Source organism: Saimiri boliviensis, chromosome 17 (assembly GCF_048565385.1).
Source record: "Saimiri boliviensis isolate mSaiBol1 chromosome 17, mSaiBol1.pri, whole genome shotgun sequence".
Taxonomy (NCBI): domain Eukaryota; kingdom Metazoa; phylum Chordata; class Mammalia; order Primates; family Cebidae; genus Saimiri; species Saimiri boliviensis.
The window spans coordinates 48,376,446-48,399,293 of NC_133465.1; the positions used below are offsets into that span (position 1 = coordinate 48,376,446).

The following is a 22,848-nucleotide window of genomic DNA, read 5'->3' on the forward strand; positions in this document are numbered from 1 at the left end:
GTGATGTATGCCTGTGGCCCAACTACGCAGGAGACTGAGGTGGAAGGATTACTTGAGTTCAAGAGGCAGAGGTTGCAGTGAGCCGAGGTTATGCCACTGCACTCCAGCCTGGGTGACAGGGAGACAGACTGAGACCCTGTCTCAGAGAGAGAGAGAGAGAGAGAGAGAGAAAGGCAGTCTGGGCTGGGCACTGTGGCTCAAGCCTGTAATCCCAGATACAAAGTGATACAAAATGATCATTTTGTAATATAGCTAGCTTATTAGACAGAAGATTTTGATCCCTCGTCTGTTCCCCAAGTTGTAGATTAATGTCCACTTTAGAAATGGCTTGTGAGGCAAGTTTAAGTAACCAATGACAGTTTTAAAGCAAGATCCGTGTCATGTCATAGCATAATTTGGTAAAATGCTCTAGTAGTGTATCAGTTTTCAGGTGGTAGGCTTAAGGATCACATACACACACACACACACACACACACACACACACACACACACCCCTCCCACTTTAGCCTCCCAAAGTGCTGGGATTACAGGCATGAGCCACCGTACCTAGCCATGTTTTTGATTTTTAACAAAATTATAACACCTTTAAAAAAATGTGTAGCTGGGCACAGTGGCTCATGCCTGTAATCCCAGAACTTTGGGAGGCCAAGGTGGGTGGATCACAAGACCAAGAGTTCAAGACCAGCCTGGCCAACGTGGTGAAACCCCATTTCTACTAAAAAAATGCAAAAATTAGCTGGTCATGATGGTGCATCCCTGAAATCCCAGCTACTCAGGAGGCTAAGGCAGGAGAATTGCTTGAACCAGGACCCAGGAGGCAAAGGTTAAGTGAGCCAAGCCAGGCTGCACTCCAGCCTGGGCTACAGAGTGAGACTCTGTCTCAAAAAAAAAAAAACAAAAAAAAACAAAAACAAAAAAAACATATTTTGTTTATCTGTTCATCAGGCCGGGCATGGTGACTCACATCTGTAATCCCAGCACTTTGGGAGGCTGAGGCAGGATGATTACTTGAGCCTAGGAGTTCAAAACCAGCCTGGCAACACAGGGAGATACCATGTCTACAAATAATAAAAGATTAGCTGAGCATGGTGGCACATGCCTGTAGTCTCAGCTACTCAGGTAGGAGGATACCTTGAGCCTGGGAGACGGAGGCTGCAGTAAGCCACTGCACTCCAGTCTGGGCAACAGAGCCAAACTCTCTCCAAATAATAAACTAATGGATGAATGAATAAATAAATAAACGTGTTAATCAGTTGATGGATAACTGGATTGTTTTCACTTTTTGGTTATTATGAATAACAGTGCTACGAACATTTGTGTGCAAGTTATTGTGTGGATGTCTGGTTTCATTTCTCTTGGGTACATTCCTAGGAGTGGAATTGCTGGGAGATGTGGGAACTCTATATTTAACCTTTTTAGGAACTGCCAGACTGTTTTCCTGAAGGCTTAGTTAGGAAAAGTTTTACAGTATTTTGGTTTTGTCGTCTCTTTTGATTTCCTAGGATTATACCCTTTGTCATAATTTTGTCTACTTCTACGGTTTGGAAGGGTTTTAAAGCAAGACCAATTAGGTGGTCAGATTGTTCTTTTGCTTTTTTTTTTTTTTTTTTTTTTTTTTTTATAGACAGAGTCTCTCTCTGTTGCCCAGACTGGAGTGTAGTGGCACCATGACTGCTCACTGCAGCCTTGACCTCCCAGGCTGAAGCGATCCTTCTGCCTCAGACTCCCGTGTAGCTGGAAGAACCACCACACCCGGCTATTTTTTTTTTTTTTAAGAGACGAGGTCTCACTATGCTGCCCAGGCTGGTCTCCAATTCCTGGGCTCAAGCGATCCTCTCACCTTAGCCTCCCAAAGAGCAGGGATTTCAAGTGTGAGATTTTGTGTGACGGTGGCCAGGTGGTCAGATTTTACTGAGGAACTATCGGTGCGCTCCTCCGCTTTTGCTGCCAGTGACTTTGTTGTTCCGACAGGCATTCTGGGAACAGTTCATTTGAAGACATATCTGTATGTCTGAAATTCCAGCCCTAATCAATTGACTCATTGTTTGCAACCTGTCAAAATTTGCTGACTTGTTTTCTGAAAACCATGACTGCAGCTGCTGAATTGCTAATATTTATTGACTTCACTCCTTAGTAACTGCTGAGTTAGGTTTTAAGGCCTGTATGTGTAAATAAGATAGGACTGTATCATTTGTATGCAAAAGTTTTTCAAGAGCCTCTTGAGAATAGAAAACACTCTGGCTAAATAGTCTTCTGGTTATGTGGTCAAGGAAATAATTGACTAGAAGTGGCACGCAGAAGCAGACAACAAAAGTCACTTCCAGCAAAGAACTAAGACCTTCATTAATCCAGAGGGAAAGCTCAAAGCTCAAAGTCTAATTTCAGGGAGAATGATTAAAAAGATGCATCCAGCCAGGTATGGTGGCGGACACCTGTAATCCCAGCATTTTGGGAGGCTGAAGCAGGAGGATCACCTGAGGCCAGGGGTTCGAGACAAGTCTGGCCAACATGGTGAAACCCCGTCTCTACTAAAAATACAAAAATTAGCCAGGCGTGGTGGCACATGCATGTAGTCCCAGCTACTCAGGAGGATGAGGCAAAAGAATCACTTGAACCCGGGAAGTTGCAGTGAGCTGAGATGGTGCCACTGCACTCCAGCCTGGCGACAGAGTGAGACTCAATCTAAAATAATAATAAATAATTAAAAATAAATAAAAAATTAAAAATACAAAGCTGCATCTGGACTGGGCATGGTGGCTCATGCCTGTAATCCCAGGACTTTGGGAGGCCCACGCAGGAGGATTGCTTGAAGCCAGGAGTTCAAGACCAGCCTGGGCAACATGGCAAGACCCTATATCTACCAAAAAAACAATTTTTTTAAATAAAATTAGCCGGGCATTATGGTCCCAGCTCCTATAGTCCCAGCTCCTCCGAAAGCAGAGCTGGGAAGATTGCTTGAGCCTGGGAGGGTGAAGCTGCAGTAAGCCATGATTGTGCCACTGCACTCCAGCCTGGGTGACAAAGCAAGACCCTGCCTCTAAAAAAATAAATAACTAAAAATAAAGCTGCATCTGGGCTGCCTTTCTCAATAAAAGAAAGAAGTCTATAAATATTTTTTGCTTCTCCTGAGTTGGTCTTTATTTCAAAAAAGAAAGTTGCTTACTATAAATTCTACTCAAAATTTTTTTTCATTTCATGGATATAGAAAAGAAGGCCAAGAGAGGTGAAATGGTGCATCCAAGTCACGTAACTAACGTGTCCACAGGTCTCCTGACTCTTAGCAAAGAGACGTCTCCTCTCTGCCAGTCTCCTGCGTGTATTTGGCTGCCGTGTCAACCTGCAGCTGTTGAAACAGAAGTAAAAGACATCTGTAAACAGTAGAGCCAGATTATTGGAGCCAGACTGAGGGCTTGTTAACCAAATTAAAGGCACAGCTAGAATAATTGTGTTTGAAATGGCCTTCTCCTAATTATATTATGGGTTTCTTTCTTCTTTTACTTTCGTAAATCTCCCCAGGATACAAGAATAATAACTAACTACAACTAGGAACAGCTGGGTGTTTTTATGGGGTTTGGGGTTTTTTTTAGCAAGAAGCTGGTCTTTCAGCCAGCAAATTTTCAGTACTTTCCTTTCTGCTACCTTCCCTCTTTCTTATTCTGCTCTTTGCTTTCCATAGTCACTGCCCTCACATCAGTTCAACTCAACTTCAACACTGGAATGGTATCATTCTGCTCCATCACAGAACTGGAGATTCTAATCTTTTATTATTCTGTGCTCCTTCCTCTCTTTCCAGAGGCAAAAAGAATGAAAACTGGGGCCAGACGCAGTGGCTCATGCTTGTAATCCCAACATTTTGGGAGCCCGAGGCAGATGGATCACTTGAGGTGAGAAGTTCAGGACCAGCCTGGCCAACATGGCAAAACCCCATCTCTACTAAAAATACAAAAATTAGCCGGGTGTGGCAGCACATGCCTGTAATCCCAGCTACTCAAGAGGCTGAGGCAGGAGAACTGCTTGAACCCAGGAGATGCAGGTTGCAGTGAGCTGAGACTGTACCACTGCAGTCCAGCCTGGGAGGCAGAGTGAGAGTCTGTCTTAAAAAAAAAAAAAAAAAAAAAAAAAAAAAAAAAAAAAAAAAAATTCTGAGATGTCAAGCAGTTAAAAAAAAAAAAAAGAAAAAAAAAGAAAGAAATTTGTGGAAAAAAAGAATGAAAATCAAATTTCTTTCCCTCCATTGTGAACTGTTTTGGGATTCTTGACAGAGGCGTGTCACCTTTGAGGGCAGGAATGTCATCTTTTCGACCCCATCTTTTATTCTAATCTCCTTCTACCCCAGCTGATTGGCAATGCTGCCACTGATCCCTGCTTGATCCACCCTGGCCATTAACTCAAATGAGCCTTTTGAGAGATGTAATTTGGCTTAATTGATTTAATAAGGTAGGTGGCATAAGTCAGTTTCTTTACTTAGATCTTTAAGCTACCAAAGTTTCCTGCCAGTCCGTTTTTTCCCTCCACAGTGACTGCAATGGAATGACAGGGGCGTTGTCTCTCCTTGCAGACTGTTGTGAGACCACTAGGGACAACCCCTGCACCAAAGCCTCCAAAGGGCTCCTTGGTGTAGGAGCCTTAGGTAGGGCCCTGACTCCTGATGGGTACTAGGGCTGATCAGGGAGAAGCTGACATAGCAGCCTTGGTCTTTGATCTGGCTCTCTGAGCTTTGTCAGCAGGCTCGCTAGCTACAGTGGCCGACAACTGTTATCTCTAGAACTCTGCCCTCTCCCATTTTTCACCTTCGGTGCTCAGCACAGATGTGAGATACGCCTCTAGGAACTTCCAAAGTGTAAATGATCCCAAACATAATGATTTCATCAACTGGAGAGTTAATTTATGCTCTAGTTAGGAAATAGCTGAACTCAACCTGTTTTGTTGCTGTTGGCTGACACGGGGGTCTCACTCTCTTTCCCAGGCTGGAGTGCAGTGGCCCAATCACGGCTCGCTGCAGCCTCCACCTCCCAAGCTCACGTGATCCTCCCACCTCACCTCCCAAGTAGCTGGGACTACAGGTGCAGGCCACCATGCCCAGCTAATTTTGAAGGGTTTTTTGTATGTATTTGTAGAAATAAGGTTTCCTTCTGTTGCTCAAGTTGGTCTCAAACTCCTGGGCTCAAGCAATCCTCCCACCTCAGCCTCCCAAAATGCTGGGATTACAGGCATGAGCCACTGCACCCAGCTCAGGTCTATATTAAGTAGATTTGTCACTCTAAACTCCAAAATCTTTCCCTACCATCAGGTCTACTTTTTAAAACAACTGGAGTTGTCACATGAGTTCACATAAGTAAAATGACTCTTGGCTCCAGGCCTCTTGTAGAGACCTTGAGCTGAATATGTTACTAGGTACCCACAGATGTGCACATCGTTAAATACAGGATAAAATGTGGAGCCAGACTGAGAGTCTTGGCCGAAGAGTGAGGGGGAAATGGGCAGGGTTGGCAGAGAGCCACCTATTGTAAGTTTGGTAAATAAACTGCTCTCCCTAAGAAAGGCTCTGGGTGTACTTCACATTGTTGTTAAATCACCAGGGAGAGGAAAGAGTAGAACAAAACACATTCTCAGATGAACAAAGAACATAGTTAAGACAAACTCTGGCTAACTCTGGTGCTGAATGATTCTCTGCTTGGATTCGACTTCTTTGGAGAAGGTGGAAGAGATGACATACTTCTCTGTTGTCTCATTGCTGTAAAATTCATGTCCAATACTGTTGGTACATACTCCCGTTTTAATTTTTGTTCGTTACTAATAAAAAAGATCCTGATTTAATTGTTTCTTACTGTCCAAGTTAAGGTTGAGAAAGGAAAAAAAAAAATCCCAGGCCAAATAGCCTTCTGATGAGGTTGTTTCGTTTTTGTTTTGAGACAGGGAGTCTCACTCTCTTGCCCAGGCTGGAGTGCAGTGGTGCAAACTCAGCTCACTGCAACCTCTGCCTCCCTGGTTCAAGTGATTCTCTCACCCCAGCCTCCCACATAGCTGGGATTACAAGTGCCCACCACCCCACCTGGCTATTTTTTGTATTTTTAGTAGAAACGGGATTTCACCAGGTTGGCCAGGCTGGTCTCGAACTTCTAACCTCAGGTGATCTGCCCGCCTCAGCCTCCTAAAGTGCTGGGATTACAGGAGTGAGCCACCGCGCCTGGCCTCTGATGAGGCTGTTAAGGTAAGAATTCACTAGAAAAGTGAATTTTAAATAATGTGTAAACTTTAATAATAGTTCATTCCATTGTGTGTTTTCTTGCTTACCGGTTGTTAAATATTAATTTACATCCAGGATATATTATTTTAAAAATACTATATAGCCCCTAAAGCTTGCTACAAATATCTATCCACCTCCTTCCTATTTCTTACAGTTCCTCGATGCAATATCCTCTTAGTTTCTTGATCTGACTGTTCAGTTTCGTATTCTGAATTCTTGTGTTCCGTATTAAAAAAAAAAAAAAAGAAGAAGTATGAGTCTTCTGTAGGCCTGACTCTGTATTAGTAATTTAAGAGCCAGTGCTACTTTTCTGTAAATGTTTCTTGGCCATCTCTGATTTATTTGGCTTCTAAAATTTAATTTCTTCCTCTCTCTCCTCTGAAAAAGTAGGTTCCTTCCACTCAGTTCGTTGTGGTGAGCCCTGAGCAATGTCTGGAGATTGATCTTCCAGCAGACAGTGGACCGATTCCAGGAAGATTTTAGCACCAGCATGTCTTTGCAGCTCTCCAGTCCTCAGAGTCTCCAGACTCCACAGCAAACTCTGATGCTGCTAGCGTTCACATTTTCCAGTGCATGGGGACAAAATGACAAAGACTTTTTGCTGCCAAACAAAAACCCATTGGCTGGTCTACCTTGTAACTGCTATCTACTTTATATACTCAAATAGCTGTGTTTAGGATCAAAATGGTCAGGCCTGGAACATACTGCAGTAGATACTGCAATTCACAAGCAACTTTACAGACAAAGTACCCAAACCTGACTCTAAACCATGTTTTCCTTTCCTCAAGAGTCACTTCTAAACTTTTTTTCACAGCACGCATTTTTCACAGTACGCATTTTTCACAGTTGTAACCTTTCCATTTGGTATTTTATTTTGTTTCGGGGTTTTTTGTCACTTAAAATAATTAATCTACACATTCCCTAGAACGGGCAGAGGATATATTCCTGTCATTTAAAATCATTTGCTGGTGTTTTTCTTAGGCCGCTATACCATAATTTGCTGAGTTATTTCCTTATTTGGTATTTGGATTATTTCCAATTCTTCACCCCTATAAATAGCAGCACATGAACATTTTTGCACAAATTACATTTTTTCCTTTTTGGGTTATTTCCTTGGGGTATATTCCCAAAACTGGTATTGCTGGGTCAAAGGTTTGCAAAGTTTCATAGCTCTTTTTACCCACTGCCAGAATGTTCCCCAGGCAGATTGCGGCATATTTGAGCATTTCAAATGTTTAAGGAGGTTTCCCACAATATAAAATAATATTAACCATCATCTTTTCTGATTCTTCCATAATCTTCATGAGGGAAGGAATTGCAAAATTTCAAAACAAAATAAAAACAAAGACGAAAAAGTGCTTTCTGTAGCCAGAGAGGAGCCCTTTGGGGCTGGTTTGATTGTAATGTCAGCTGATGAAGATCTGAGACTGAGATCGTTTTAGGGAGAATTTAAACCCTTCCAGTGGCAAGCGATCAGGAAAACTTAAGAAGAGTGGGTAAGGAAGCTGAAAATAATAAGAAAGGTTGTATTCTCTTTGCTCAGCTACCCTTAGGGTAATGTCCCCAGCAGAGAGAAAAATAAAGACTCCATGCCTTTCAGATGCAGGTTATCCATTTTCTGTAGGTGACTTCTAAGGATTGTGAATGCTTGCAGACCTTGCTCTCCTCGGCTTAAGAACTGGAAGGACTTTTTGGTTTTGGTTTTGGTTTTATTTTATTTTATTTTTTTGAGACGGAGTTTTGCTCTTGTTACCCAGGCTGGAGTGCAATGGCGCAATCTCAGCTCACCACAACCTCCGCCTCCTGGGTTCAGGCAATTCTCCTGCCTCAGCCTCCTAAGTAGCTGGGATTACAGGCACGAGCCACCATGCCCAGCTAATTTTTTGTATTTTTAGTAGAGACGGGGTTTCACCATGTTGACCAGGATGGTCTCAATCTCTCAACCTCGTGATTCACCCACCTCGGCCTCCCAAAGTGCTGGGATTACAGGCTTGAGCCACCGCGCCCGGCTGTTTTATTTTATTGAGATAGGGTCTTACTCCGTCACCCAGGTTGGAGTGCAGTGGTGCAATCATGGCTTACTGCAGCTCCACCTCCTGAGCTCAAGGGTTCCTCCCACCTTAACCTCCCAAGTCGCTGGCACCACATGCACGTGCCACCATACTGGGTTTTTTTGTTTGTTTGTTTTGTTTGTTTGTTTTTGAGATGGAGTCTCGCTCTGTCTCCCAGGCTGGAGTACAGTGACATGATCTCAACTCACTGCAACCTCTGCCTCTCGGATTCAAGCAATTCTCCTGCCTCAGCCTCCAGGATAGCTGGGACTACAGGCACACGCCTCCATGCCCAGCTGATTTTTTGTATTTTAGTAGAGACAGGGTTTCACCATGTTGCCCAGGCTGGTCTCAAACTCCTGAGCTCAGGCAATGTGCTAGCCTCAGCCTCCTAAAGTGCTGGATTTACGGATGTGAGCCACCACGCCCGGCCTCTACTTGTAATTTTGAAAAAAAATATCAAATTTAAAAATTGCAATTGTTTGCAATCAGCCTGGGCAACATAGTGAAACCCCATCTCTACTTAAAATACAAAAAATTAGCTGGGCCTGTAATCCCAGCTACTCCATTGGCTGAGGCAGGAGAATCACTTGAACCAGGGAGGCAGAGGTTGCAGTGAGCTGAGATCATTCCACTGCACTCCAGTATGGGCAACAGAGTGAGACACTGTTTCAAAACAACAACAACAAAAAAAGCAATTAATTTCTGTATATTCTTCATGCAAATCACCAACTACAGTATCCACATTTTGCCACATTGCTCTGTCACTCTCTCTCCCTATGTATGTGTACCTATTCTTGGTTTTTGATCATTTGTTTCAGCAAAATTTACAGTCATCATAGCCCCTTTACTTCTTTTTTCTTTTTTTTTCTTTTTTGTTACTTTTTTTGCCCCTTTACTTCTAAAATAACTTCAGTGTCTTCCAAAAGCAAGAACAATTTCTTGCCCTTTTTTTTTTTTTTTTTTTTTTTTTTGAGACAGAATCTTGCTCTTATCACCCAGGCTGGAGTGCAGTGGCACGATCTTGGCTCACCGCAACCTCCGCCTCTCGTGTTCAAACAATTCTCCTGCCTCAGCCTCCTGAGCAGCTAGGATTACAGGCATGCGCCACTGCGCCTGGACAATTTTTTTGTATTTTTAGTAGAGACAGCGTTTCACCACATTGGCCACGCTGGTCTTGAACTCCTCACCTCAGATTATCCACCCGCCTCGGCCTCCCAAAGTGCTGTGATTGAGCTGAGAGCCACCGTGCCCTGCCGCACAAAGTCTGATAAAGCCAAATAAGCGATGGAGCTGTCGCTCAGGCTGGAGTGCAGTGGCTCAATGCAGCCTCCACCTCCCAGGATCAAGCCATTCTCATGCCTCAACCTCCCAAGTAGCTAGGATTACAGATGTGCGCCACCATGCCCAGCTAATGTTCGTATTTTTAGTAGAGAACGGGTTTCACCGTGTTGGCCAGGATCATCTTGGTTTATTGACTTCATGATCTACCACCTCAGTGCCCCAAAGGGCTAGGATTACGGGCATGAGCCACCGTGCCTGGCCAGCAAGGATGTTTTCCTACATAGCCACAATAAAGGAACCTCGGTTTCAAAAAACCACAGTTTAATTTTTTAAAAAATTAAAAATAGGCCGGGCGCGGTGGCTCAAGCCTGTAATCCCAGCACTTTGGGAGGCCGAGGTGGGTGGATCACGAGGTCAAGAGATCGAGACCATCCTGGTCAACATGGTGAAACCCCGTCTCTACTCAAAATACAAAAAATTAGCTGGGCATGGTGGCACGTGCCTGTAATCCCAGCTACTCAGGAGGCTGAGGCAGGAGAATTGCCTGAACCCAGGAGGCGGAGGTTGCGGTGAGCCGAGATGGCGCCATTGCACTCCAGCCTGGGTAACAAGAGCGAAACTCTGTCTCAAAAAAAAAAAAAAAAAAAAAAAGAAAGAAAAGAAAATTAAAAATAAACTGAGGCAAATTAAATATTTTCTGTTTCAATACCTTGCACTCTGAGTTCAAAGACCTCCTTGCTCACTGAAGCTCACCTGCCCTGCCTGCCGCTCATCCAAACCCACAAGCTGTGGCCCATCCCTGCTGGGGAACCTTCCAGAAAACCTGTGACTCCTTGGCTCTGCTGAGCCTCAGCTTCCTGCTAGGGCTTTGGATATCTTAGTGCCAATCTATACATTTCATTTCCTTCCTTCTCTGTTTTGTTTGTTTGTTTGTTTGTTTTGAGTAGACATGTCACTCTGTTGCCCAGGCTGGAGTGCAGTGACATGATCTCTGCTCACTGCAACCTCTGCCTCCCTCTATCTCTGCCCAAATAAAGATGTTAACTTTAAGTTGACAGTAATCTAAGTGTTTTGTTAATTAAATAGTCAACTTGTTCACTTTCCTAGAAGGGAAGAAACTGGGTGTGGTGGCTCACACCTGTAATCCCAGCACTTTGGGAGGCTGAGGCGGGCAGATCACGAGATCAAGAGATTGAGACCATCCTGGCCAAAATGGCGAAAACTGTCTCTACCAAAAATACAAAAATTAGCCAGGCATGGTGGTGTGCACCTGTAGTCCCAGCTACTGCGGAGGCTGAGGCAGGAGAATTGCTTGAACCCAGGAGGCAGAGATTGCAGTGAGCCAAGATCATGCCACTGCACTCCATCCTGATGACAGAGCGAGACTCCATCTCAAAAAAAAGACAAGGTCTCTCTATGTTGCCCAGGCTGGTCTCAAACCCCTAGACTCAAATGATCCTTATGCCTCAGCCTCCCAAAGTGCTAGGATTCCAGGCATAAGCCACCACGCCCAGTTAGGTTCTTAATATTATACCCCAAACCTGGTCATCTCTAGAATTGTGTGTCTCAGTGAACGGTAAGTCCATCCATCCACCTGCCATCTTCCTCCTTCCCAATCTATCAAATCCTCTTACTTTTACCCCTTAAATATCTCTAAAATCTGCCATTTCTTGCCATGTCTGGTGCTGCATACCCCCGGTCAAAGTCGCCACCATCGATGGCAATGGCCTGCCATGGCCTTCTAACTGGTCCCCACATTCACTCCCCCTTTTCATATCCATTCACCAGGAGACTGACAGTGATCTTTTTAAACACAAAATCTGGTATCACACTCTAGCCTGAAACTTTTTAATGGATATTACTGTTCACAGGATGTAAATCTTTATTATGAAACACTTGGCCAGGCACTGTGGCTCATGCTTGTAATTCTAGCACTTTAGAAGGCCGAAGATGTAGGGTTGTTTGAGTCCAGGAGTTTTAGACCAGCCTGGGCAACATAGTGAGAACCTGTCTTTACTTTTTTTCTTTTTTATGTGTTATTTCATTTCTGTTTTTTTGTTTTCTTTTTTTTTTTTTTGAGACAGAGTTTCGCTCTTGTTACCCAGGCTGGAGTGCAATGGCGCAATCTCGGCTCACCGCAACCTCTGCCTCCTGGGTTCAAGCAATTCTCCTACCTCAGCTTCCCGAGTAGCTGGGACTACAGGCGTGCGCCACCATGCCCAGCTAATTTTTGTATTTTTAGTAGAGACGGGGTTTCACCATGTTGACCAGGATGGTCTCGATCTCTTGACCTAGTGTTCCACCCGCCTCGGCCTCCCAAAGTGCTGGGATTACAGGCGTGAGCCACCGCGCCCGGCCTTGTTGTTTTTTTTTTTTTTTAAGATGGAGTCTTGCTCTGTTGCCCTAGAAGGAGTGCAGTGCCTCAATCTCGACTCACTGAAACCTCTGCCTCCTGGGTTCAAGCAATTCTTCTACCTCAGCCTCCTGAGTAGTGGGGATCACAGGCGCACACCACCACACCTGGCTAATTTTTATATTTTTAGTAGAGATGGGATTTCATCATGTTGATCAGGCTGGTCTCCAACTTCTGACCTCAAGTGATCCACCTGCCTCAGCCTCCCAAAGTACTGGGATTACAGGTGCGAGCCACTGTGCCCGGCCTCATTTCTTTTTGTATCTTTTTTCTTCTTTTTTTTGTTTTAGTTTTTTTAGTTTTTTATTTTCTACCCATATCCATTTTTTAATTAAAAAATATATATATATAATTTATATATACATAAATTTTAAAAAGGAAAGAAACACTTGTACATGAATATTCGGAGCAAGATTATTCATAATAGCTAAAAAGCAGAAACAACCTGAATGTCCATCAACAGATGATAAACAAAAAATAGTCCAGCCATACAGTGCAATATTATTTGGCCACGGAAGGAATGAAGTCCGAATACCTGCTAGAGTGTGGATGAACCTTGAAAACATTATACTAAATGAAAGAAGCAAAGCACGAAAGATCGCATACCATATAATTCCATTTATAAAAACGTCCAGACCAGGTAAATCCATAGCGACAGAAAGTGGATTGGTGGTTGCCTAAGGCTAGATGTCTGGGGGAAATGGAGAATGACTGCTGAAGGCTGCAGGGTTTCTTTTTAGGGTGATGAAAATGTTCTAAAATTGACTCTGGTTACTGTACAACTGTGAATATACTAAAAACCAACGAATTGTATTTTTTCTTTTTTTATTTCATTTTTGTTTTTACAGCATGAATTTTTTTTTTTTTTTTTTTTTTTTTTCTGAGACAAGGTCTCACTCTGTCTCCCAGGCTGGAGTACAGTGGCATGATCATAGCTCACTGCAGCCTCAACCGCTTGGGCTCAAGAGATCCTCCCAACTTAGCCTCCAGAGTGGCAGGGAATACAGGCACATACCACCATCCTTGGCTAGCTTTTTTTTGTTGGGGGGAGAGATGAAGTTGCACTATGTTGCCCAGGCTGGTCTCAAACTCCTGGCCTCAAGCAATCCCCCCACCTTTGCCTCCCAAAGTGCTGGGATTACAGGCATGAGCCACCATGCTCTGCCGAATTTTACTTTCTTCCTTTCATTTTTGAGACGGAGTTTCGCTCTTGTCCGCCAGGCTGGAGTGCAATGGCACGATCTCAGCTCACTGCAACCTCCACCTCCTAGGTCCAAGCGATTCTCCTGCCTCATACTCTCAAGTAGCTGGGATTACAGACACATGCCACCACACCTGTCTAATTTTTGTATTTTTAGTAGAAACAGGGTTTCACCATGTTGGCGAGGCTAATCTCAAATTCCTGACTTCAAGTGATCCGCCCACCTCGGCCTCCCAAAATGTTAGGATTACAGGCATGACCCACCCCCTCCCCCTGCCTTTTATTTTTAATTTTACTTTTATTTATTTATTTATTTAGATCGAGTCTTGCTCTGTCCCAGGCTGGAGTGCAGTAGCATGATCTTGGATCACTGCAACCTCTGCCTCCTGAGTTCAAGCGACTATCCTGCCTTAGCCTTCTGAGTAGCTGGGACTACAGGCACACGCCACCATGCCCGGGTAATTTTTGTATTTTTAGTAGAGACAGGGGTTCAGCATGTTGGCCAGGCTGGTCTCGAGCTCCCGACCTTGTGATCCGCCAGCCTCGGCCTCCCAAAGTATTGGGAGTACAGGCATGAGCCACCGCACCTGGCCTTTTATTTATTTTATTTTATTTATTTATTTATTTTGAGACGGAGTCTCACTCTATCCCAGGCCGGAGAGAAATGGTGTGATCTCAGCTCACTGCAGCCTCCACCTCCCGAGTTCAAGCAATTCTCCTGCCTCAGCCTTCTGAGTAGCTGGGACTACAGGCATGCGCCACCACCTCTGGCTAATTTTACACTTTTAGTAGAGACGGGGTTTCTCCATGTTGGTCAAGCTGATCTTGAACTGCGACCTCAGGTGGTCCACCCACCTCAGCTTCCCAAAGTGCTGTGATTATAGGCATGAGCCACTGTGCCCCGCCTGTTTGTTTTTTGAGATGAAGTCTTGCTCTGTCACCCAGGCAGGAGTGCAGTGGCGGGATCTCAGCTTATTGCGACCTCTACCTGCTGGATTCAAGCAATTCTCCTGCCTCAGCCTCCTGAGTATCTAGGATTACATGTGTCTGACACCACGCCCAGCTAATTGTTTGTATTTTTAATAGAGATGAGGTTTCACTATGTTGACCAGGCTGGTCTCAAACTCCTGGCCTCAAGTGATCCACCTGCCTCTGTCTCCCAAAATGCTGGAATTACAGGCGTGAACCACCTTAACCAGCTACCAAACTGTACTTTTGTGTGTGTGTGTGTGTGGGTGTGTGTGTGTGTGACAGAGTTTCGCTCTTGTGACCCAGGCTGGAGTGCAATGGCGCGATCTCGGCTCACCGCAACCTCCGCCTCCTGGGTTCAGGCAATTCTCCTGCCTCAGCCTCCTGAGTAGCTGGGATTACAGACACATACCACCATGCCCAGCTAATTTTTTGTATTTTTTGGCAGAGACGGGGTTTCACTATGTTGACCGGGATGGTCTCGATCTCTTGACCTCGTGATCCACCCGCCTCGGCCTCCCGAAGTGCTGGGATTACAGGCTTGAGCCACCACGCCCGGCCTCAAACTGTACATTTTAAATGGATGAATTTGTGGTATGTAAATTATATCTCAATAATGCTCTTACCAAAACAAAACAAAACCTTTATATAGCCTCCAAAGCCTACTCCAACCGGACCTTGTCTACCACACCTGACCTGGCCACCTTCACCTCATTCCACAAAGCGCAGCCAATGCCCTCTTGGTTCCCCCGGTGCAACACACTCCAACCCTCCTCCGAGCTGAGGGTTTCACACACCCCTCTTCTCAGAACACTCTCCTGCCTCTTCACATAATTCACTCTCCACATCGATAGCACTTTCTCAAGGAAGCCTCCCTGCCCACCCACCCTGAGTCGTGATCAGGTTCTTCTTCTGAGCCCGCCAAAGCACCCCTTTCACTTTGCTCTCTCCCAAGCGTCACTTTGTGATCATTTGAATCAGGTCCATCTTCCCCACTGGACTTGGCCCCATGAGGGCAGCTCCATGCCTGCTTTGCTCGCCCTGTGCCTCGCCCTGGCCTGACACATGAGGAGGCCTCCAGCAATCTTGGTTGAGTCATGAATGAAGCAATATATTACTGTTTGCTTCCCAACTTGGAAAACAGATGATAGAGTCAACAATTAGAGAGCTCCACAAATGGCTTAACAACAGCAAAAAAATGTTCGTAGGGACTCCCAACTTGAAATGAGAAGAAGGTTGGAAATTCACAGGATGGGTCAGGCTTAGATGGAAACATTGGCCTCTTCCCAGGAACGTTTCCCCAGGAGGTGGCTGTTCCCCACCTCCGTGAGCAGCCAATGACTAGAAAGACATGACCAAGCTCTGCTGCTGTGTATCAAGATACAGACTGACTCTCAGAAGTTCTAGAGGGAACCAAATCCTGCTTCAGCCCTATGGGCCTTCAGGATAGGACTTTTTCTTTTTGTTGGTGATCGAACACCCTGCTGGTGGCTTAACCAATTACTTTGCCTCAGTCTCTGTGACACTCCAGCTCCCTGTCGCCTTTATGGTGCTTCAAGTATCACAAAAGCAGAGAAAAATTATATGTCATATTATCAGAAAATCTTATGTCAATTTTTTGTTTTGAGATTTTTCATACCCTGAACTTATTTTAATCGTAATTGGTAGTTATAAATAAACATAATTACTGTGTTCCTTTTTGGATGTGAAATTGCTACAATTTGGTCAGTGGCTTTCTTATCCTTCTACCTTTACCGGCCTAAAATCCTTATGTTCTAGGCCCTTTCTAAATTTTCCTTGTTCCAAAACACAGAATCAGCCACCCACTAAGAAGTCTTGTTTCCTTTTGACGGGTGCACGAGAGTGGGGGTTGGTGGAAGAAATGCTATTGATGAACCAGACGCGGTGACTCACGCCTGTAATCCCAGCACTTTGGGAGGCCGAGGCAGGCAGATTACCTGAGGTCAGGAGTTTGTGACCAGCCTGGCCAACATGGTGAAACCCCATCTCTACTAAAAATACAAAAATTAGGCACAGTGGTGTGTGCCAGTAGTCCCAGCTACTCCAGGGCTGAGGCAGGAGAATCACTTGAACTCAGGAGGTGGAGCCAAGGTTGTGCCTGCTACTGCACTCCAGCCTGGGCAACAGAGAGAGATTCCATCTCAAAAAAATAGAAAGACAGAAAAGAAATGCTGTTAATTAACTGTATTTTAGGGTCAAAACCAGGAAATTACATTTATCTTAAAGGTTATGAGTTCACAATAATGTTTCCAATTCAACTCTACGTTGTAACTTTTTCAATATAAAATATTTTCAGGACAGGCCTGGTGGCTCATGCCTGTAATCCCAACACTAAGAGGCAAGACAGGAGAATTGCTTGAGGCCCAGAGTTCAAGACCAGCCTGGGCAACATAGTGTAGCCCTGTCTCTATAAAAGAAAAAAGAAGCAGCATTGATTTTACCTGCAATATTCCTGCATAGAGATTTAATCGTCGCCCTCATTGTAATTGCATTTCCTTTACTAGTCCTCATTTGCCTTGCCAACAGCCATTAATTCCACCCCTTTGCTGATGATGGCTGCTGGCTTGGTCTCCTTGTTGTGGTTGACCAGACTATCCTCCTGATTTTCGTGGTTTTTTTTTTTTTAGATGGAGTTTCCGCTCTTTTTGCCCAGGCTGGAGTGCAACGGTGTAATCTTGGCTCACTACAACCTCCGCCTCCCGGGTTCAAGAGATTCTCCTGCCTCAGCCTCCCGAGTAGCTGGGATTACAGGCACGTGCCACCATGCCCAACTAATTTTGTAGTTTTAGTAGAGATGGGGTTTCTTCATGTTGGTCAGGCTGGTCTTGAACTTCCAACTTCAGGTGATCCGCCCACTTCGGCCTTCCAAAGTACTGGGATTACAAGCAGGAGCCACCCCGCCTGGCCTAGCCTCCTGCTATAAACAGCAGGAAACACAATCTCAAAACATACATATACCACACATCAGAAGCCCATGTGAATTTCACGTGCATCGTTTGAGGCAGCCTCCTGAGAGCCAGTCATCCTTCCAAGGCAGTGACTGCTTTGGTAGTAAAATCATAATTGAGAGTTTCAGGGAACTTGGTTGTTTTGTGTTTTACTGAGTTGACATTTGGAAGTTTAAGGTTTTTGTTGCTCTGACGGAGTATTTTAACTTGTTGTTGTTGCTGAGGCACAGTCTGGCTATGCTACTCAGGCTGCTCTCGAACTCCTGAGTTCAAGCGATCCTCCTGCTGCAGCCTCCTGAGCATCTAGGATTACATAGGTGCATATCCCCACACCTGGCTCTTTATCCTGCTTTTTGTGATTAGAAAAATATCACACAAAGGAATTACAAAGAAGACCATTTCTTTCAGAAATGCTGGAAAATACTGAAAAGTATAAAGATGAAAATAAAAATCACTCCAATCTCATCATTGAGAAATAACTGAGGACTAAGTCTCAGTGGCTCACTATGGGAGGCTGAGGCAGGAAAATCACTTGAGCCCAGGAACATAAGACCTGCCTGGGCAATATAGGGAGACTCCATCTCTACAAAAAACTAAAATAAAAAAAGACAAAAGCAAAGCAGAAATAACTGATGCTAACATTTGGAAAAAAGAAGTACTGAGAATATGAGAGACATTTTTTATTTTTATTTTTTTGTGTGTTTGTTTGTTTGTTTGTTTGAGACGGAGTTTCGCTCTTGTTACCCAGGCTGGAGTGCAATGGCGTGATCTCGGCTCACCGCAACCTCCGCCTCCTGGGTTCAGGCAATTCTCCTGCCTCAGCCTCCTGAGTAGCTGGGATTACAGGCATGCGCCACCATGCCCAGCTAATTTTTTGTATTTTTAGTAGAGACGGGGTTTCACCATGTTGACCAGGATGGTCTCGATCTCTTGACCTCGTGATCCACCTGCCTCAGCCTCCCAAAGTGCTGGGATTACAGGCTTGAGCCACCGCGCCCGGCTGAGAAACCTTTTTTAAATCCTAGATCCATCAATGCCTCTTGAAGAGAGTATCAAAAATCAGTATGAAACTGAAAGAGCTATTGAACTTCAGACAAATATTTCATCAGATACATCAGAGATTTCTCTAAAGGTTAAAAAAATGTGAGAAATATTAAGAGTCAATGTCTGGGTGTGGTGGCTTGCTCCTACAATCCCAGCTACTCGAGAGGCTGAGGCAGAAGGACCCCTTGATCCCAGAAGTTGGAGGTTACAATAGCGCTACTGCACTCCAGCCTGGGCAACAGGACAAAGAGACGCTGTTTAAATTTAAAAAAAAAAAAAAAAAAAATTAAAAAAAAGTCAGTTGTACTATTCTGCTTTGTGGTTTTGTGTTTTGTTTGTTCATTTATTTTTTGAGACGGAGTCTCTCTCTGTCCCCAGGCTGGAGTGCAGTGGCAATCTCCCATTCACTACAACCTCTGACTCCCTGGTTCAAGCGATTCTTCTGCCTCAGCCTCCCAAGTAGCTGGGATTACAGGCACATACCACCACGCTCAGCTAATTTGTGTATTTTTAGTAGAGACGGGGTCTCACCATGTTGGCCAGAATGGTCTTGATCTCCGGACCTCATGATCCGCCTGCCTCGGCCTCCCAAAGTGCTGGGATTACAGGCGTGAGCCAATGCACCCAGCCGGTTTTCCATTTTAATCCACAATTTACAGAGTTTTAATGAAAAGTCATCAGTGTTGGTAGAATTCTGATTTCAATGTATTTACGAGAAAATGTCACCTAAGTTAAAACACCCTAATAATCAAAATGGCAGGGTAAAAACTGTGGGCTGCAAAGCTCATGCTTTCCCTAATTTGTTTTTTTCTTTTTTTAGGGGGTAAGTATGTTTTGTTTTATTTTTGACTAACATTTCTTTTTTTCTTAAGCCAGTGAAATTTAGCAGCGGGGGGTTGTAAGCCAACTTTAGTGACACTAATGTTAATAATTTCTGATAACCCACTACCATCGGACCAGCCTAATGTTTCTTAATGAGAAACATTTGTTTCTGGGTGGTTAAACTTAGCCAACCACCCCATAAAAATCAGAAGACCCCTCTGCTGCCTAACTAAACAATCAAAACACCTTTTTTTCTTTTCCAAGCTCAAATGCAAGTTTATATTATGTTTTTAAAGGATTTAAAAAGCATGCTCCATCAGCATAATAGCCTTTTCTCATTTACGTAACAGATGCATTTCTGTCTGCTTGTGTACAGCAAAGGGTTAGAACATGAATCAACTCATTTATGATTTCAGAAATGTGCTATTTCAGAAATGTGCTCCACAGGATTGACTTCACTGCTCCTACCACTGATTCTTCAAATAAGCAAAGTACCGGAAGGTCTTATCCCTTGAAAATGTTTTTAAACACTAGCACTTTAAGTTGAAACATCGGTAGAAACGTAGCAATGTCAGGATGCCTATACTTAGTCTTATTTAAAATAAGAATTGAATGCACAACAGAAAAGTTATCATTTTCTTTATCATTGGAGGGAAGGGAAAGCAAGCAAGCAGAGGTGGGAGTATGGTTACACTATTTAAGGAAGAGCTGGATACAAAGACAATGAGTCTTTCATAGTCTCAACAACGCCACAATGAATAACTGTCGATTATCTCATTTATAATTTACACTGGATAAAAAAAAATTGGTTCCCCTCTGTGCATATCAATTTAATTCAAACCTTATTATCTTCAAAATACAAAGATGAATACTACAAGATAAACTCTAACTGCAATAGGTATTTTCTTTTTCTTTTTTTCCTCCCTTTTATTAATTTTTTAAAAATTATTTTTTCTACACAAAAATCACAGGATTTTATTTCCTCAGTTGTGGCATATACCTTTGCAAATATGCAATAGGTATTTTCTAAGTAGAAGACCAGACACCAAAGGGAATCCTTCTTTCCAGTGTCTTTCGATATGACAAGATTTTGCCAGAGTGGAACTTAAATAAGCATTCTCATGGCCAAGTAAGAAACTACAGTTGTTGTGGGTATTACCCTACAATTACCATATGTATTACATATTAAATTAAACTCAGCATTAAATATTCTTGTATAATTATGCTGTTAATGATGATAGCAGTGATGATATTGGTGGGAAAATCCTGTCTTTAGCCCAAGAAAAGTCAGGGAGAAAAACTAACAAGCAGAAAGCAGACACAGAGTTGGGCATTTTTTGACTAGGAAAGAGAATTTGAAGCATAGAAATATAAAAAGAAAAGTAATCCCTTATTTCCCCTATGTGGAAGTAATATGATATATTTATTTGATACACTAGACAAGAACAGAACTAAGTACTCCAACTCCACTGCAGCATTACAAAAAAAATCATCCCTTCACTACAGCGTAAGATTTAAGGGCAACCTGCCCAAGGGTGCATGTTATATAAAACACAGCAAGATTGCTGCCGCCCTGCCAAGCACTTCCAGTCCCTAACCAAGCCCTACTGAAATACTGGTGGTCCCGATTAGTTTTATTGAAATAAACCTTTAAAGAAAAAGATAAAGCATTTAAAAAGACAACTCAAAATGCTTCAGGAACCACATATTCAACACAGACTTTATCCTCAAATGAGTTATGTTTGCCTTGCACTAATAAACTTTTATTTCACTCAAAATAGAGCAAAAATCTTCTATACATTAAGTATCTTCCCTGCCCAATAATTCAAAGAAAAAAATCCAAAATGATTAGTAAGGAAAAATATGGCCAGACGCGGTGGCTCACGCCTGTAATTCCAGCACTTTGGGAGACCGAGGCGGGTGGATCACGAGACCAAGAGATCAAGACCATCCTGGTCAACATGGTGAAACCCCATCTCTACTAAAAATACAAAGAAAAAATTACCTGGGCATGGTGGCATACGCCTGTAGTCCCAGCTACTTGGGAGGCTGAGGCAGGAGAATTGCTTGAACCCAGGAGGCAGAGGTTACGGTGAGTGAAGATCGCACCATTGCACTCCAGCCTGGGTAACAAGAGCAAAACTCCGTCTCAAAAAAAAAAAAAAAAAAGAAAAATATAAGAATTAACAATGCTTTAAATTTGTTTTAAATATTTTTAAGGTTAAAAAGTGTTTAAAGTTTGTAATTCCTAGTAGGAAAACATTATCTGAATGAATATCCTCATGGCAAACCACCGTAAACTGCTTCAGCTGCATTTGGGGAGAGGAGTAGGGATTATCTTCAAAGCATCCAGCTCTCTTGATGAGAAGGTCAGAGATACACTGGTTTGTATTACTGTGACATCCATAAGGTGATCTAGGTTGCTTTTCCTTCAGCAAAGTCTTTATTTATCAGAAGGGCATTACGCTTGACCTCCAAATTTGGCTGACAATTTGCTGATAAGATTCAGAACCTTTGGGTTGCTCAGATATTTTGACATATTTGCTGGGTTCTGAGCCACATCCTGGAAGCCCATCATAACTTCTGGATCCTGCATGGCTGCAAGAACCTCTGGATCACTAAGAATTTCATTGAGTCCGGGCATTTTGGCCATTCCAGGCATGCCCCCTCCCATTCCAGGCATTTCTCCGGGAAAACCACCAGGCATTCCCCCAGGAAAGCCACCTGGAAAAGAGTCATCCTGAGCTCCTTCCTGGCTGTCATCTGGCTTCTTCCCCCCTCTGGGCAATCTCATGCTCTTTCTATTCTTTCTTTGATCTCTCGCTCTTCACATTTTCGCTCATACTTTCTCCGATGTTCTGCAATTTTCTGTGCCCGAGATTGAACTATTTTCAGCATTGCACTCGCGTCTTCATCATAATCCAATTTACAGGCAAGGGCAAGATCATGGGCTGCTTCCTCCCAGAGGCCTAGAAGTCTGTGCTTCCCCTCGCCGCTTGTAAGGCTGAGCTGAATCAGGACTTATTTCAATGGCTCTGTCACAGAGTCAGATGGCAGCATTTGGCTTCTGTAATTTGACGAAGACACTGGCTGGCCCTCTTGGCGTACAAAATGGCCAAGCGAGGATTCAGCTTGATGGCATCTGTGAATATAAGTCAGTGGCTTTCTGCAATTCACTATCATTTAGGGCTTCAATAGCAGCCACTTTCTTATCGATTTCGTGATCCGTCATCTCCTCTGTTATCTCTGCATCCTCGTCTCCCGTTTCTTGAGGGGCATAAGTGTCTGGTTCAATCACACCTTCATTATCAGTTTCTAGATCACTTTCCTCACGTGATGGTTCGTCTGCCTTTAAGTCTTCCTCTACCTTCTTACTATCAGGTTTTTCTTCCTTGATATTTTCTTCCAATTTAGCTTTCTGAGTAGCAGGTGGTATTTTACCCCCCAAACTCTCCACCCACGCCCGAAGCGCATTTCCTCGGTGTGCTGAACGCTTGGATCCTGCTTACACATCTTCACAAAGGCCCAAAGCTCGTTCACTTTGCGGGGGTCCATGGTCGGGAGGCGGTGGGTGGAGCTGAGGGTCTGCGGCCCGTTTCCAGACTCGGGCAATGGCTCCATGTGACCTCGCAGAAGGGGGCAAAAAACCTTTTTTTTTTTTTTTTTTTTTTTTAAAAAAAAAGAGAAATGAGTAAGTAAAGACTGAGCTATAATCACAACGTCCAGCGCTGCAATCAGTCTCCAAGCACCAGAACAGAGACACGGGCTCCTGAGCCCCCCCAGGGCCCCTGCTGCCAGCACTTACCCCGAGAAGAATGGGGTTGGTTCTCCTGGCAAGTAACAAATGG

The 22,848-nt window shown here is 43.8% G+C and overlaps 1 pseudogene; it reads right to left on the reverse strand.

Moving 5' to 3' along the window:
* Window positions 1–21,430: 21,430 nt before the first annotated feature.
* Window positions 21,431–22,555, reverse strand: LOC101033250 (hsc70-interacting protein pseudogene; annotated as a pseudogene).
* Between the last annotated feature and the right edge of the window lie 293 nt (window positions 22,556–22,848).